Source organism: Rissa tridactyla, chromosome 1 (genome assembly GCF_028500815.1).
Source record: "Rissa tridactyla isolate bRisTri1 chromosome 1, bRisTri1.patW.cur.20221130, whole genome shotgun sequence".
NCBI classification, from domain to species: domain Eukaryota; kingdom Metazoa; phylum Chordata; class Aves; order Charadriiformes; family Laridae; genus Rissa; species Rissa tridactyla.
The window spans coordinates 10,788,954-10,804,975 of NC_071466.1; the positions used below are offsets into that span (position 1 = coordinate 10,788,954).

Consider the following 16,022-nt stretch of genomic DNA (forward strand, 5'->3'; position numbering starts at 1 on the left):
GAAGAGAAGGCTGCGGGGAGACCTTATTAATGTTTACAAGTATCTGAAGGGTGGGCTGAAGGAGGATGGAGGCAGACTCTTTTCAGTGGCTGCCAGTAAGAGGACGAGGGGTAACGGGCACAAGCTGGAACAGAGGAAGTTCCGATCAAACATGAGGAAAAACTTCTTCACGGTGAGGGTGAGAGCGCACTGGAAGAGGCTGCCCAGGGAGGTTGTGGAGTCTCCTTCTCTGGAGACTTTCAAGACGTGCCTGGCTGCAGTCTTGAGTAGTGTGCTGTGGGCAATGCTGCTTTAGCAGGGGAGTTGGATAGATGATCTCTAGAGGTCCCTTCCAACTCTGAAATTCTGTGATTCGATGAAACGTTCAGCCTGGAGAAGAGAAGAGAAGGCTCCGCGGAGACCTTGGAGCCCGTTCCAGTCCCTCAAGGGGCTCCAGGAAAGCTGGGGAGGGACTCTGGATGAGGGAGGGGAGCCACGGGACGAGGGGGAAGGGTTTTCCACTGCAAGAGGGGAGATTGAGCTGAGATCTGAGGCAGAAATTCTTGGCTGTGAGGGCGGTGAGCCCCTGGCCCAGGTTGCCGAGAGAAGCTGTGGCTGCCCCATCCCTGGAGGGGTTCAAGGCCAGGTTGGCCGGGGCTTGGAGCAAGCTGGGCTGGTGGGAGGTGTCCCTGCCCAGGGCAGGGGGTGGCACTGGGTGGCCTTTAGAGGTCCCTTCCCACCCAAACCATGCCCTGAAGGGGTGGGGCCCTTCTCCCTCTCCTTTTCTCCCTCTCCTTTTCTCCCTCTCCTTTTCTCCCTCTCCTTTTCTCCCTCTCCTTTTCTCCCTCTCCTTTTCTCCCTCTCCTTTTCTCCCTCTCCTTCTCGTTATGGTTTGAGAAACCCACCACAATTTCTTGTCCTTTAGAGAACTACTCTCTCACCCGATGACCCCTCCCCAACCGGGAAGGGGAACTGGGGGAAAAACAAGGACCCAGGAGGACACTGGGGAGCTACATCGCGGTTCTGTGGTGGTGACTCGGAGCACTGCAGCCACACTGGAGTCCGTGCCATGGGCGCTCTGATGCCTTGTCTCCCCTGGGCCCTCTCCTCCTGATTGTCATGGGACTCAGCGTGTTCTCATCTGTGCTGCGGAGGAAGCCGCTTCAGGTAGGTGACTGTTGGACCACACTGTGCTGCACCACACTGTGCTGCGGCGTGGGGTGGCGAGGGATGGCGTGGAGTGGTGTGGGTGGCTGTGGTGTGGGACTGGGTGGGGCTCCCGTCTCACCCAGCTCCTGGGGACCTTCCAGAAGTGAAGGAGAAGAAGAAGCGTCAGACAAGGAAGACAAGAGCCCAGCCGGAGAAGCAGAGCTGTAAGTGGCCCCAGCACCGAGCACCCTGCAAATGTCCTACACCCCACGGCAGCCCTGAGCCGGGGCTGTGCCGGCAGCTGCTGGCCGCTCACTCTGTCTCCTCCCTCCGCAGCTTCTCAGCCAGTGGATGGAGGAGTGGAGAAATCCCGGCCCAAGCAGGAGAAGCGGTGAGTGTGGGGGAGACCCCAGATGCTGCCCCAGACCCTCACCCCGTGCCCTGCCCCTGCCTGCGCTGGGCAGCCCTGCCCACCGGCCGAGGCAGGGTGCTGCCCGCGGGTCCCGCTGGGCTCCGGGGTGCAGCGGGGTCTCTTTCTCCTCCTCTGCAGGGCGAGTGCGGAGGCCTTGAGCCGGAAGCCCCTCTCCCCACGGGCCCCGCTGGCCACCATGGACTCCATGACAGACAGAGGCTCCTCTTCTTCAGCTTCCTTTACCCTTCCCGGAGGCCTGTCCTGGTGGGATGGCGGAGCTGGCAGCACTCAACTGCTCAGGACCCCGCCATCCCCCCAGGGCTGTCAAGGGGAGGGTGGAGGAGCCAGGGCCAGCCCTGTGCCAGGAGCCCCCACTGGAACTGCCAACAAGGACCACGCAAGAGGTCTACTTGACCTCTTGCGCATTTTCAAGTAGTGGGGGGAGAGGCAGCAGCGCGGCGAGCCCATGGCCAGACTACCATGGCCAGACAGCCCATGGCCAGAGCCGGCTGCCGGCCGCGCTGCATCTGCATCAGAAATTTCCCCTAATGGCTGGGAGGTGTGGGGCCGGGAACCCCCTGGGGTGCCCTACTTCTGATCCAATAAAAAAGTCAATATTTTCTCTATCCCTGTGACTGTCAGCAGATCAGTTTTGTCCCTTGACAGGAGCAGAGAATCAGTTTTGTGTAATGACAACAGTATGTGCTACAGTAATGCCGACTCTCCTGTGGAGATGGCGGGGCCCTTGCCCCTTGTGCATTACACCCCACCCGAAGAGAGAGACAAGGTCTGTTATTGCGTTTACTGTCTTTATCAGATCATCTGTTATTATGTGTAACAATAATGCACCCTCAGTGAGTTTGCAGATGACACCAAGCTAGGAGGGAGTGTCGATCTGCTTGAGGGAAGGAAGGCTCTCCAGAGGGCCCTGGACAGGCTGCAGGGATGGGCCAAGGCCAATTGGATGAGGTTTAATAAGGCCAAGGGCCGGGTCCTGCATTTCGGTCACAACAACCCCAAGCAACGCCAGGGGCTTGGGGAAGAGTGGCTGGAAAGCTGCCCCGCAGAAAAGGACCTGGGGGTGCTGGTGGCCGGCCAGCTTAACATGAGCCAGTCCTCCCCCAAATGAGCTGGGATCACTGGAAACTGGCTCAGCTCTCTCCAACCCCCCCCAAAGCAGCACAGCCCTCCCCAAAATGAGCTGGGACCGCTGGCATCCAGCTCGACCCTGCCCAGCCCCCCCAGACCAGCGCAACCCCCCAAAGGCAGCCCAGCCCTCGGGACCCTTGCAGAGGCCGCCAGGCTGGGGCCCAGGGGGCGGGTCGGGGGTGTCGCGTGAAAAGGGGCAAAGCGGTTTTGGCAGAAAAGGAACCCCCTTGTGTTCTAACACTCCTCACCAAGGTGGGAGGCCAGGTGCGGCTGGGTTTAAATCCTGAGGGATGCCCAATTCAGCACTATCAGCCCAATGGCGTTTAATGTGTATTAAAGTGTTACGATTTGGATACACTACTAGTGGACTGCACCTTCCGTCTAGTCGTGCTCATGAACTAGCACGGCCACTCTCGAGTCTTTGGTCGCGTTCGGTGAGAAACCAAAAGAACGAGCTACTTCAAAAAGTGCAGTTTATTTAAGCAACAGATAGATAGGTTCTTAGGGCAGCCGGTGATAAATACACTGTCTGCAAAGCACGTGCAAATGAAAGTATTGTTACATCTACAAAACGCGGGACAAAGTTCTAACGATACAGCCTGGCTATACATGTAGAAAAGAGAGTCTCTAGAGAAATTTCTGAGTTTCCCGAGGAAGCCCTCGGTATAATCTAGGTCTTACCCAAAGGCGTCCCTGTGGGGGGGAAGAGAGGCTCAGCCCGTCGCCTGCTCCCAGAAGTCAGTGATGGAATTCTTTGCGATGGTGTCTTCCCTGGGTATCCCCCCTCTCTCGGGCTGTTTTTCTACTATTTGTTATCTTCGAGGTGGAGTTTGAGTGACTTTAGTCGTACATACTTTTACCATGAGTGGTGTAAATTTTTCTCGCTTCACAATTAAAGGTCTAGTTTAGGAGAAGCTCAGGGCGCAGGCTCAAGAAGGAGCGGTCGCACCTTGGAGGCGGGTAGCCTTCGGGGTGGAGGTGTGTTTTGGTATTATAATGATATTCTAATGAGCAAAGTTCGCACAAAGGACAGCATTTCATCAAAATTTGGCAAAATGTTGGCTACGAGTATGGAGCGGGCAGCTAATTGGCAGCTTATCTGTTTCCTGGTATCATCCCATTCCCGTATCCGCTATACATCCTAAGGTAAAGCCGCGGAATAATTGCATCCCGTCCCGTACCTCATGTAGCTTATCAGGGAACCACAGGTGTTGTATTCTTCATGCCAGCTGCGGCTGTTTTCTCCCTCAGAAGCCTCTTGATTTTCTACTTTTCCTTCCTGTGTGAACAATGCTGTACTTTTGTGTTTTTAGCCAATGTAGTATTTATTCCACAGGGGGGCAGCGAGGTCTGTCCCTGTCCCCGTCCCCCACCCTCTGCCCTCGGCAGGACAAGGTGAACCAGGTCCTCACCTCCTACCTGTGGGTCCGTCAGGCCTGGCTGGACGCCCACCTCGCCTGGGACAAGGACGCTTACGGCGGCATCGACAGCATCCGCATCCCCAGCAGCTACGTCTGGCGGCCGCACATCATCATCCTCTACAACGAGTGGGTGCTGCTCGCCCTCCCCCACCCCCTGGCTGCTCCCGGAGCTGGGGGGGCTGAGGCTGGGGCTGGGGGTGTTGCCAACGGGGAGCAGGGGGGTCCTGGTGTGGGGGATGTGGGGAGACGGTCACCTCGACTGGGTGAGAAGGCGGCGGCAGGAGGTGCTGGCATCAGCCTGGTGTGCCACCCACCTGGCAGCTGGGATGTGCCACCACGGGGGTGACCAGGGGCAGCGAGCCCCCTCTTCCTGGGGGTGACGTGGGGAGGGGACACGGGGTTGGGGACCAGTGCTCGGCCCCGGCCCCGCAGACCCTTGCCCCACGTGGGGCTCGGGGCCATCCTGGCCCCACAGCGATCCCTCCCCCAGCGCCGACGACGGCTTTGGCGGCTCGGTGGAGACCAACGTGGTGCTGCGCTCCGACGGGCACATCACGTGGGACTCACCCGCCATCACCAAGAGCTCCTGCAAGGTGGATGTCTCCTACTTCCCCTTCGACGGGCAGCGGTGCCGCCTCACCTTTGGCTCCTGGACCTACAACGGGAACCAGGTCGACCTCCACAACCGGCTGCACACCGGGGACCTGATGGATTCCATGCCAGGGGGGGTTTCGATGCGGGGAGGTGGGCAGGGGTCTGCCGCGGCAGGGGCAGGTGGGGCAGGGGTCTGCCGCGGCGTCACCACCCATTACCCACACAGGGAAGTACTACATCGCCACCATGACCATGATCACGGCCTCCACCGCGCTGACCATCTTCATCATGAACGTCCACCACTGCGGCCTGGGGCCCTGGCCCATGCCCCCCTGGGCCAGGTGGCTCATCCTCCACCACATGGCCCGGCTCTGCTGTGTCTACGAGGTGGGCGAGAGCTGAAAGAGCCCCCAGTGGGTGCCGGGCAGGCAGGACACTGTGGGGCCAGGGGAGAGCCCCATGGAGGGGGAGGTGGGTGCCGAGGCAGGGGGCTGTCCCCAGGACCGCTGCCTGTGCCACCACGATGGCCTGCTGAGGAACGTGGGCTTCGTCGCCAGCTGCTTCTGGCATCACCAAGCCTCCCAGCGCCGGACCGGCGAGTGGAAGAAGGTGGCCAAGGTGATGGACCGCTTCTTCATGTGGGTCTTCTTCCTCATGGTCGTCCTCATGAGTGTGCTGGTCCTGGGCAATGCTGCCTGATGGCCCAGTGGACTCACTGCCCCCAGGGACAGTGGTGGCCACCGGTGCCCCATGAGGGTGGCTCGTCCTGAGCCCCCCTTGGCCCTTCATGGACCTGCAGGGTGGAAGATCCACCAGCGCCAGGGAAGAGGAGCCAGAAAGCGGGACCCTGACTCGGCCGGGGCAGCCCCAGCTGGAGGGTTGAGGGGTCACGGCCCCCCGAGCAGTTGTCTGGGTGGTGACATATAGATGTAGAATCATAGAATCACAGAATGGTTTGGGTGGGAAGGGACCTTAAAGATCATCTCATTCCACCCCCCCGCCCTGGGCAGGGACACCTCCCACCAGCCCAGCTTGCTCCAAGCCCCGGCCAACCTGGCCTTGAACCCCTCCAGGGATGGGGCAGCCACAGCTTCTCTGGGCAACCTGGGCCAGGGGCTCACCGCCCTCACAGCCAAGAATTTCTGCCCGAGATCTCAGCTCAGTCTCCCCTCTTGCAGTGGAAACCCCTTCCCCCTCGTCCCATGGCTCCCCTCCCTCATCCAGAGTCCCTCCCCAGCTCTGAGGCTCTGAGGCTGGACAGGCAGGGGTGGCATGGCATGTGGGAGAACAGGGGCAGGTACCTAGAGAACTTCTCGCCTCCAATGCTCTGGGACTTCACCCCTGAACAATTACAGGACCCTGAGAGAGGAGTAGAATATCTGCAGGGGAAATACTGGGGCTCTTCCAGAGAGGCACAACTCACCGCACTGTGCTGGGCCCTGGCCACTGTCTACCAGGCACTGCTCAGTGTTATGCAGCACCCTCAGGGGAAAGAGATGGAGACCAGACCGACAGCACCAGTATAGGTTAGGGGCGGACATGCTGGGAAGCAGCTCTGAGGAGAAGGACCTGGGGGTCCTAGTAGACAGCAAACTATCCATGAGCCAGCAGTGTGCCCTTGTCGCCAAGAAGGCCAATGGCATCCTGGGCTGCATATTGAAGACTGTGGCCAGTAGGTCGAGGGAGGTCATTCTCCCCCTCTACTCTGCACTGGGGAGGCCACAACTGGAGTATTGTGTCCAGTTTTGGGCTCCCCAGTTCAAGAGGGACAGGGAACTACCGGAGCGAGTCCAGCGAAGGGCAACCAAGATGATTATGGGACTGGAGCATCTCCCTTATGAGGAAAGGCTGAAAGAGCTGGGACTCTTTAGCCTGGAGAAGAGAAGGTTGAGGGGGGACCTCATCAATGTTTACAAGTATCTAAAGGGTGGGTTTAAGGAGGACGGAGCCAGGCTCTTTTCAATGGTTCCCAGTGACAGGACAAGGGGCAATGGGCACAAGCTAGAACATAGGAAGTTCCGTTCAAATACACGGAAAAACTTCTTTATGGTGAGGGTGACAGAGCACTGGAACAGGCTGCCCAGGGAGGTTGTGGAGTCCCCCTCTCTGGCGATTTTCAAGACCCGCCTGGATGCAGCCCTGAGGGATGTGCTTTAGGCAATCCTGCTCTAGCAGGGGAGTTGGACTAGATGATCTCTAGAGGTCCCTTCCAACTCTGAAGATTCCGTGATTCCGTGACAGACACTGCGGCTACTGCAAGCCCTGTGGCAGACACTGTGGCTACTGCAAGCCCTGTGGCAGACACTGCCACTGAACCAGGGAACCAACCCGTGCCAGTATCAGTTGCCCCCATACAGAAGAAGTACACGAAGAAATCAGTTCGCTTAGTAAGACATGATGATGAACCAGGGCCATCATGAGAAGAGGAGGAAGGGGCAGAACCAGAGATAATTACCCGATCCCTGTCCTTGACTGAGCCGTGGGATATGCGAGAAGATTTTAGCCCACTTTCAGGCGAGCACATTGTCACCTGGCTGCTTCGGTGTTGGGATAACGGGGCCAGTAGCCTGGAATTAGAGGGTAGGGAAGCCAGGCAGCTGGGATCCCTGTCTAGGGAAGGCGGCATTGACAAGGCAATTGGAAAGAAGACCCAAGCCCTCAGCCTCTGGCAACGACTCCTGTCAGGCGTGAGGGAGAGGTACCCCTTCAGTGAAGATGTTGTATGTCAGCCAAGCAAGAGGACTACCATGGAAAGAGGTATCCAGTACCTGAGAGAATTAGCCGTGCGGGAGATGATTTATTATGACTCGGACAATGCAGACTTACCCACAGACCCTGATGAGGTGCAATGCACAAGGCCCATGTGGCGGAAGTTTGTACGAAGCGCACCATCGTCATATGCCAACTCACTGGCAGTAACGGAATGGAAAGGCGAAGAGGGACCAACGGTGGATGAGGTGGCTGGCCGGCTCCGGCGATATGAAGAAAGTCTCTCTTCCCGCCTTGTCCCAGCTGTGGAGAAACTGTCCCGAAAGGTCCAGCAACTTGAAGAGAATATGTCCTACTCCCCACCTGTACGGGCCAGCATCTCAGGTACACACCACGAGGCACCCTGTGGTTCTTCTACCTGCGTGACCACGGGGAGGACATGAGGAAGTGGGATGGACAACCTACTTGGATCCTGCGGACACGGGTACAGGAGTTGCAAGGAAGGACAACCACAAAAGGGGATCCCTCCAGGAAAAGTGCCGCCCCACTTTCCAGCGGGCAGTTCCCCAGACAGAGCAGAAGGCCTGATCTTGCTTCTGATCCTCTTGAAGGAACTTCCAAGTCATTTCTGCAAGAAGTGAGTGAGTAACGGATACTATGACTGGTATTAGAGGGGCCCTGCCTCCGGCCAGGTGGAAGAAAGGGACAACCGGGTTTATTGGACGGTGTGGGCTCGATGGCCTGGCACATCAGACCCTCAGGAGTATAAGGCTCTAGCGGACACAGGTGCACAGTGCACTCTAATACCATCAAGCTATAGAGGGTCAGAACCCATTTGTATTTCTGGGGTCACAGGGGGATCCCAAGAGTTGACTGTACTGGAGGCGGAAGTAAGCCTAACTGGGAATCATAGAATCAGAGACTCTTCATGGCTGGAAAGGACCTTTGAGATCATCGACTCCAACCATACACGCACCAAAAAAAACCAAACAACCAAAAAAACCCACAAACAAACAACCTGCAATCTCTGCCACTAGAGCATGCCCTGAAGTGCCAAATCTAGGCGTTTCTTAAATACCTCTAGGGATGGTGACTCAACCACCTCCCTGGGCAGGCAGTTCCAGTGCCTGACCACTCTTTCAGTGAAGTAATTCTTCCTACTATCTAATCTAAACCTCCCCTGCCGCAGCTTCAGACCATTTCCTCTGGTCCTGTCATTATTCACCTGGGAGAAGAGGCCAACACCCACCTCTCTCCAACCTCCTTTCAGGGACTTGTGGAGGGCAATGAGGTCTCCCCTCAGCCTCCTCTTCTCCAAGCTAAACATGCCCAGCTCCCTCAGCCTCTCCTCATAGGACTTGGTCTCCAGACCCCTCACCAGCCTGGTAGCTCTCCTCTGGACATGCTCCAGCACTTCAAGGTCCCTCTTGTACAGAGGGGCCCAGAACTGAACACAGCACTCGAGGTGAGGCCTCACCAGTGCCGAGTACAGAGGCACGATCCCTTCCCTACTCCTGCTGGCCACCCTATTCCTCATACAAGCCAGAATGCTGTTGGCCTTCTTGGCCACCTGGGCACACTGCTGGCTCATGTTAAGCTGGCTGGCCACCAGCACCCCCAGGTCCTTTTCTGCAGGGCAGCTTTCCAGCCACTCTTCCCCAAGCCCCTAGCGTTGCTTGGGGTTGTTGTGACCAAAATGCAGGACCCGGCCCTTGGCCTTATTAAACCTCATCCAATTGGCCTTGGCCCATCCCTCCAGCCTGTCCAGGGCCCTCTGTAGAGCCTTCCTTCCCTCAAGCAGATCAACACTCCCCCCTAGCTTGGTGTCATCTGCAAACCTACTGAGGGTGCACTCAATCCCCTCATCCAGATCATTGATAAAGATTTTAAACAAAACTGGCCCCAAAACTGAGCCCTGAGGGACACCACTGGTGACCGGCCGCCAAGGGGATTTCACCCCACTAATCACAACTCTCTGGGCACGGCCATCCAGCCAGTTTTTAACCCAGCAAAGAGTACACTTGTCTATGCCAGGATTCGCCAGCTTCTCCAGGACAATGCTGTGGGGGACGGTGTCAAAGGCCTTACCAAAGTCCAGAGAGACAACGTCCACAGCCTTCCCCGCATCCAACAGGCGGCTCACGTGGTCATAGAAAGAGATCAGGTTGTTAAGCAGGACCTCCCTTTCCTAAACCCATGCTGGCTGGCCCTGATTCCATGGCTGCCCTGCACTTGCCGTGAGAGCTCACTCAAGATGATCCTCTCCATGATCTTCCCTGGTACCGACGTCAGGCTCACAGGCCTGTGGTTCCCCGGATCCTCCTTCCGACCCTACTTGTAGATGGGAAAGAAACACATTCCAAAGGCTGCAGATCGTTTATGCTGACATGCCTCCTGTGGAAGGCGTTAAGCACCTGCTGGTAATCATGGATCCACCCTCAGGAGGAGTAGAAGCTTTTCCTACCAGGAAAGCTGATCCCCCAGGAGTGGTCAAAGCACTTTTGTGGGAAATCATTTCCAGATACTGACTGAAATGAAACCAGACGGTCAGACAGGGGTCTCATTTTTCAGCAGGAATACTAAATAATATCTATAAAAGTTCAGCCTGGAGAAGAGAAGGCTCCGCGGAGACCTTCCAGCCCCTTCCAGTCCGTCAGGGGGCTCAAGGAAAGCTGTGGAGGGACTCTGGATGAGGGAGGGGAGCCATGGGACGAGGGGGAAGGGGTTTCCACTGCAAGAGGGGAGATTGAGCTGAGATCTTGGGCAGAAATTCTTGGCTGTGAGGGCGGTGAGCCCCTGGCCCAGGTTGCCCAGAGAAGCTGTGGCTGCCCCATCCCTGGAGGGGATCAAGGCCAGGTTGGCCGGGGCTTGGAGCAAGCTGGGCTGGTGGGAGGTGTCCCTGCCCAGGGCAGGGGGTGGCACTGGGTGGCCTTTAAGGTCCCTTCCCACCCAAACCATGCCCGGAAGGGGTGGGGCCCTTCTCCTTCTCCTTTTCTCCTCCTTCTCCCTCCCTTCTTGTTATGGTTTGAGAAACCCACCACAATTTCTTATCCTTTAGACAATTACTCTCTCACCTGATGACCCCTCCCCACCCAGGAAGGGGAATTGGGGAAAAACAAGGAAACAAGAGGGTTGCAATAGAAATAGATTTAATAGGATAAAACTAAAGAATTAACATTAATAATGCTAAAGAAGCAGTGTCGATCCCGATATCAATATAAAATACCCAAGGACTACACCCAGCCCATTCCATCAGCAGGAAGCCGTGCACTCCCAGCAGGGGACAGCCAATGGGGGACACTGCGAGCGCTGCAGCTTCACGAGGAAGGGAAGGGCTCAGGGCTCCGAGACTACGGCAAGGAGTTCTCTGGACCACCGCCATCACGGGAGAGTCGAACTACACAGCAGACTTTATAATTTATATTGAACGTGATGTTCATGCTATGAAATAGTCCTGTTGGCAGCTTGGGGCAAGTACCCTCCTTCTCTTGCTCTTCCTCATCCCCTGCTGCGTGTCACCAAGGGGGGCTTTGACTGCCCCACGATGTCACAAAGGGGGATGTGCCCCCCTGCCACACTACAAAAGAGGGACGCGGTCCCCACTGGAGCCGTCAGCGGATGCTGGGCACCGCAGTCTGGCATTGTCTGGGCAGACTGCAGCCTCGGCCTCTGACACCCCAGCAGTCTTGCGGGTCCCGTCACTGGGGACCCAGGAGGACACTGGGGAGCCGCATCGCGGTTCTGTGCTGGTGACTCAGAGCACCGCAGCCACACCGGAGTCTGTGCCATGGGGCGCTCTGACGCCGTGTCTCCCCTAGGCCATCTTCTCCTGATTGTGATGGGGCTCAGCATATTCTCATCTGTGCTGCAGAGCAAGCGGCTTCAGGTAGGTGACTGTTGCACCACACTGTGCTGCACCACACTGTGCTGCGGCGTGGGGTGGCGAGGAATGGCGTGGGGTGGTGTGGGGTGCCGTGGGGGGCTGTGGTGTGGGACTGGGAGGTGCTCCCGTCTCACCCAGCTCCTCGGAACCTTGCAGAAGTGGTTTAAGAAGAAGAAGAAGAAGCGTCAGACAAGCAAGACAGGAGCCCGGCCAGAGAAGCAGAGCGGTGAGTGGCACCAGCACCGAGCACCCTGCAAACGGCCTACACACCACGGCAGCCCTGAGCCGGGGCTGTGCCGGCAGCTGCTGGCCGCTCACTCTGTCTCCTCCCTCTGCAGCTTCTCAGCCAGTGGATAGAGGAGTTAGGAAATCCCGGCCCAAGCAGGAGAAGCGGTGAGTGTGGGGGAGACCCCAGATGCTGCCCCAGACCCTCACCCCGTGCCCTGCCCCTGCCTGCGCTGGGCAGCCCTGCCCACCGGCCAAGGAGGGGTGCTGCCCACGGGTCCCGTTGGGCTCCGGGTGCAGCGGGGTCTCTTTCTCCTCCTCTGCAGGGCGAGTGCGGAGGCCTTGAACAGGAAGCCCCTCTCCCCATGGGCCCTGCTGGCTACCATGGACTCTCTGACAGACAGAGGCTCCTCTTCCTTCAGCTCCCTCTACTCCTTCCCAGAGCGCTGGCCTGGTGTGATGGTGGACCTGGCAGCGCTCAACTGCTGAAGACCCCGCTGTACCCCCAGGGCTGTGAAGGGGAGGGTGGAGGAGCCAGGGCCAGCCCTCTGCCAGGAGCCCCCACTGGAACTGCCTACAAGGACCAAGCAAGAGTGGTCCCCAGGGAAAGCAGGGACAGGGCGCAGAACCCTGTGCACACGCAGCCTTCACCCTGCAGCCCCCCAGCCATGGCCACGGACCAAGGGGAGCTGATCATGGGGCTCCTCCACTCTTTTGAGTCCACCCAGGAGATGGCCAGGCAGTGCTATGAGATGCTGAAGGTGCTGCAGGCCCGTTGGCAAGGGCGGGAGCCTGTGATTGGAACCTCCCCGGGGAGCCCTTCCATCCCCTGGGCAGGATGGTGGTGCAGGAGCACCTGGGGGCCACAGTGAAGCCCCAGCACCTGGGAGCAGAGCAGCCATGGGTGGCTGCAAACACTGATAAGGCTGAGGATGGGGACATGGACAAGGAGAAGGACACGGGAGCAGACACAAGTGTGAAGGAGAAGGAAAGGAGCAGCCCTGTGGAGCTCGGCAGGGGGAGCCTGGCAGAAGTGAAGAGAAACAGCAAGATGGGGCCGGGCGAGAACAACTCCATGGGGCCAAGCACCAGCAGCCCCCCAGGCTCAGGCAGGAGCACCCCCATGGATGTGGAAGGGCGGACGGACAGGGCGCAGAGCCCTGTGAACGTGCAGCTGCCCCCCAGCAGCCCCCTAGCCAAGGCCACAGACGAGAGGGAGCTCTACTTGGAGCTCTTGGACACTGTCAAGACCTTGGAGGAGGAGGGGCAGCACCACAGCGAGCCCATGGACAGGGAGTGTGACCAGGCATCCCCAGGGCTGTGCCCGCTAGGACGGTGCCTGTGTCACTGCTGCATCCGGCTCTGCCACCGCCTGAAGGACTGGTGGAGACACTGCTGCCGGCCACGCCGCGTCTGCTTCAGCAATTTCCCCTAATGGCTGGGAAGCGTGGGTCCAGGAACACACATCCTCCGTGACACCAAAGGGCTCTGACATGGGCACCACTTAATTTACATCTGCTCTAGACGTTTGTGTTTTGCCAAAAGGGAGCAGAACCATGAGTGCAGGCTGACGCAGGCTACAGCTCTGCAAGCAAACAGGGTGCACGGACTCCTCTCCTCATGAGCAGATTGCCCTGCAAAAGGGTGGGGTTCAGAAAAATCGGAAAGGATAAGAAAGTTGTCAGTTACTAGAACAAGCCTAAAGCTTTTTCACAAAATTGAGGTTTTCCTGCCTGAAAAGCTCTTTTTGCTCACAGCTGACATCCCAGCACCAGTATTTTGGGTGTTTCAGCTTTTTATGAGGGCAACCTGACATCAGCCTGACAGTGAAGACTGGCATAACGGGCATCGCAACTGGACAAGGACAACAACCTCAACCAGGCTAGAGTGGAACACCGCAGTGGCTCGCTTATGAAAATGACCCTCTGGCCATAACACTGAAGTGGTCAGGAATTCCTCCTGCTGAGCGCTGCTATGCAGAAGGCCCGGAGGATCACTTTGCTTAGCTTTGTGATACCGCGGTGAGATGTCCCTCTGGGTTCCCGTACCTGCAGAACACACCAGGAGGCTGGGAGGAGGTTGGTGAGGGTGCGTCTCATTCTCCAGCCTGGGTCTCTGAAACTGTAGCTCCGCAGACTCTTATGCTGCTGACTGGCATCTCCGCTAGCAGGATCCTGGCTAGGTGATCGTGCTTCGTGACTCTTTCAAAGAAGAGGTTCACGCGCAGTTTTGGGGCTCTCTTGGCCAAGTTGGCCCACGACGTTCCCCTGACCACTTGCCCATGAGGGTCGTGGATATGACATTGGATATTCAAGGTGCACAGGGAACGAGTGCTGTGCTCCCGCAGGGTGTGCAAGTCAGCCCACCATGTTTCCGTGACGGTGACTACGTCATAGCTGTCCTGCTGCATAATGGCTTCCAGCTCCTCCTCTTTGTTGCCCATGCTGCAGGCATGAGTGTGGAAGCACTTCAGCTGGCCTGCTGATCCTGACACCTTTTTGCTGGAAGAAGGCTTCACTCCTACCTGACCATTCCCAGGCGCAGCCGTAGCTTCTAACCCATCAACGACCCTTGTGTCTCTGCTGCCAGATTCATCCCTTTCCCCCTTCAAATCTACTTGAAAGCCCCTTTGATGAGCCCTGCCAACTCCTGTGCAAGGATCCTTTTCCCCTTTTGAGGCAGGTGTATCCCGTCTGTCTCCAACAGGCCTGCTGTCCTGTCAAACCATGCTGTGATCAAAAACCCCAAAGTCCTGCCGCTGACACCAGGCTCGCAGCCAGGTATTGATCTGCTGGCTCTTCCTGTTGCTTTCCTCATCCTTCCCTGGGCCTGCAACGACAGAGGAGAACACGACTTGCGCTCCTGAGCCCTTTCCTAGTCATCCCAAGGCCCAGAAGTCTCTCTTGATCTCCCTTGGGATTCTCGGTAACAGATCATCTCTGCCTGTCTGAAAAATGAGGAGCGGTTAATAATCTGAGGGGCTTACCAGGGAGAGAAGTTTTCTTCTGGTATCTTTAACCCGGGCCCCTTCCCTGAGCACACTTCCCTGACAAGTGGGTCTGGTCTGCATATCGGGCCTTGCGCTCCCTTCAGGATGGAGTCGCCTACAACAGTGACCCGTCTTTTCTTCTTAACTGAAGACGTTTTGATGCGAGGTGTGGTTTGGCTTAACCTTGGCAACACCTCTGTGGACACTGCATTATCTTCCTCGTCAGCATTAGGTTCCCCTTGCAGAGCCTCGTACCTGGTTTTTCAGGGTACCTGGAAGGCCAGGGAGTTACTGGGGAGACACGCCTGCTTCGCCGGGCAGGAACATGTTCCCACAGCCCCCTGTCCTCTTAGTTACCTTCTTCAGCTAGGCAGAGGGAGGGCGGGGAATCTGCTGTGTCCCCCATCTTGTCAGCAGCCCCCCTGGGAGCTGCTGGCTCTGCTGGGCGGCCTGCGCTCTCCCGGCCTTTCCCCAGCTCCGGAAAAGCCCCTGTTTTGCCTTTTTTCGCCACCAACCCCCGCTCCCTTGCGGACGTACCTGCCCCGAAGCTGTCCCTCGGGAAGCGACCGGTGGGGGCCGTTACACCCCGTTTAAATTGAGCGCCGTTCCTGCTCGCCCCGGCCCGGCCCGTCAGCGCCCCCCCGCCAGCTGCCGGCCCTCGCGGCCGGCCTGCGCCCTCCCGGCCTTTCCCCGGCCCCGGGCAGCTCCGGAATAGCCCCTGTTTTGCCTTTTTTCGCCACCAACCCCCGCTCCCTTGCGGACGTACCTGCCCCGAAGCTGTCCCTTGGCGAGTGAGAATTCGCGAGAAGACACAGACGGCCCTTCAGCACTAGTTCCTGATCACGTTGCAGGGATATGCGGGGGGAACACCGCCGCCTCCTCGGAGGGAACCCCCGAGCGCCGCCATCGGCCGCCGCTGTGGGCCGGGCCGGGCCGGGCCGGGCCGGGGCCGGGGCCGGGGCCGGGGCCTGGGGCGGGGCTGCGGCCGGCTGTGGGGCGGCTGAGGGCCCGGCGCCGTGGCCTGTGCTCCAGAGCCCTCAGCAGCTCCCTTGCCCTTCTCTGGACACACAGAATGGGAAGTGGGAAAGGGAGGAAAGTCGTGGCGTGAGAGAAAGGCAGTTTAATACGCAAAGCAAAAGCCGCGCGCACAAGCAAAGCCAAACAAGGAACCCGTTGGCTGCTTCCCATTGCAGGCGGGGGTTCAGCCGTCTCCAGGAAAGCCGGGCTCCGGCAGCGTGACGGTGACTTGGGAAGACAAACGCCATCACTCTGAACATCAGCCCTTCCTTCTTCTTTCCCCGGCTTTATATACTGAGCGTGACGTCAAATGGCACGGAATGTCCCTTTGCTCAGTCGGGGTCAGCTGTCCTGGCTCTGTCCCCTCCCAACTCCCTGTGCCCCCCAGGCCACTGTCGGTCGGGCAGCGTGAGGAGCAGAAAAGGCCTTGAGAGCTCAGCAACAGCTAAAACCACCAGTGCGCTACCAACACTGTTTTCATCCCAAATCCAAAAC

The 16,022-nt window shown here is 58.1% G+C and overlaps 1 long non-coding RNA gene across 1 annotated transcript; it reads left to right on the top strand.

Annotated features, from left to right (window-relative positions):
• Positions 1–458: 458 nt before the first annotated feature.
• Positions 459–2,253, top strand: LOC128915828 (uncharacterized). Its single transcript, XR_008468758.1, has 4 exons — positions 459–1,146; positions 1,290–1,352; positions 1,465–1,519; positions 1,679–2,253. It is a non-coding gene; the product is annotated as an uncharacterized LOC128915828 (long non-coding RNA).
• The last annotated feature ends 13,769 nt before the right edge of the window (positions 2,254–16,022 follow it).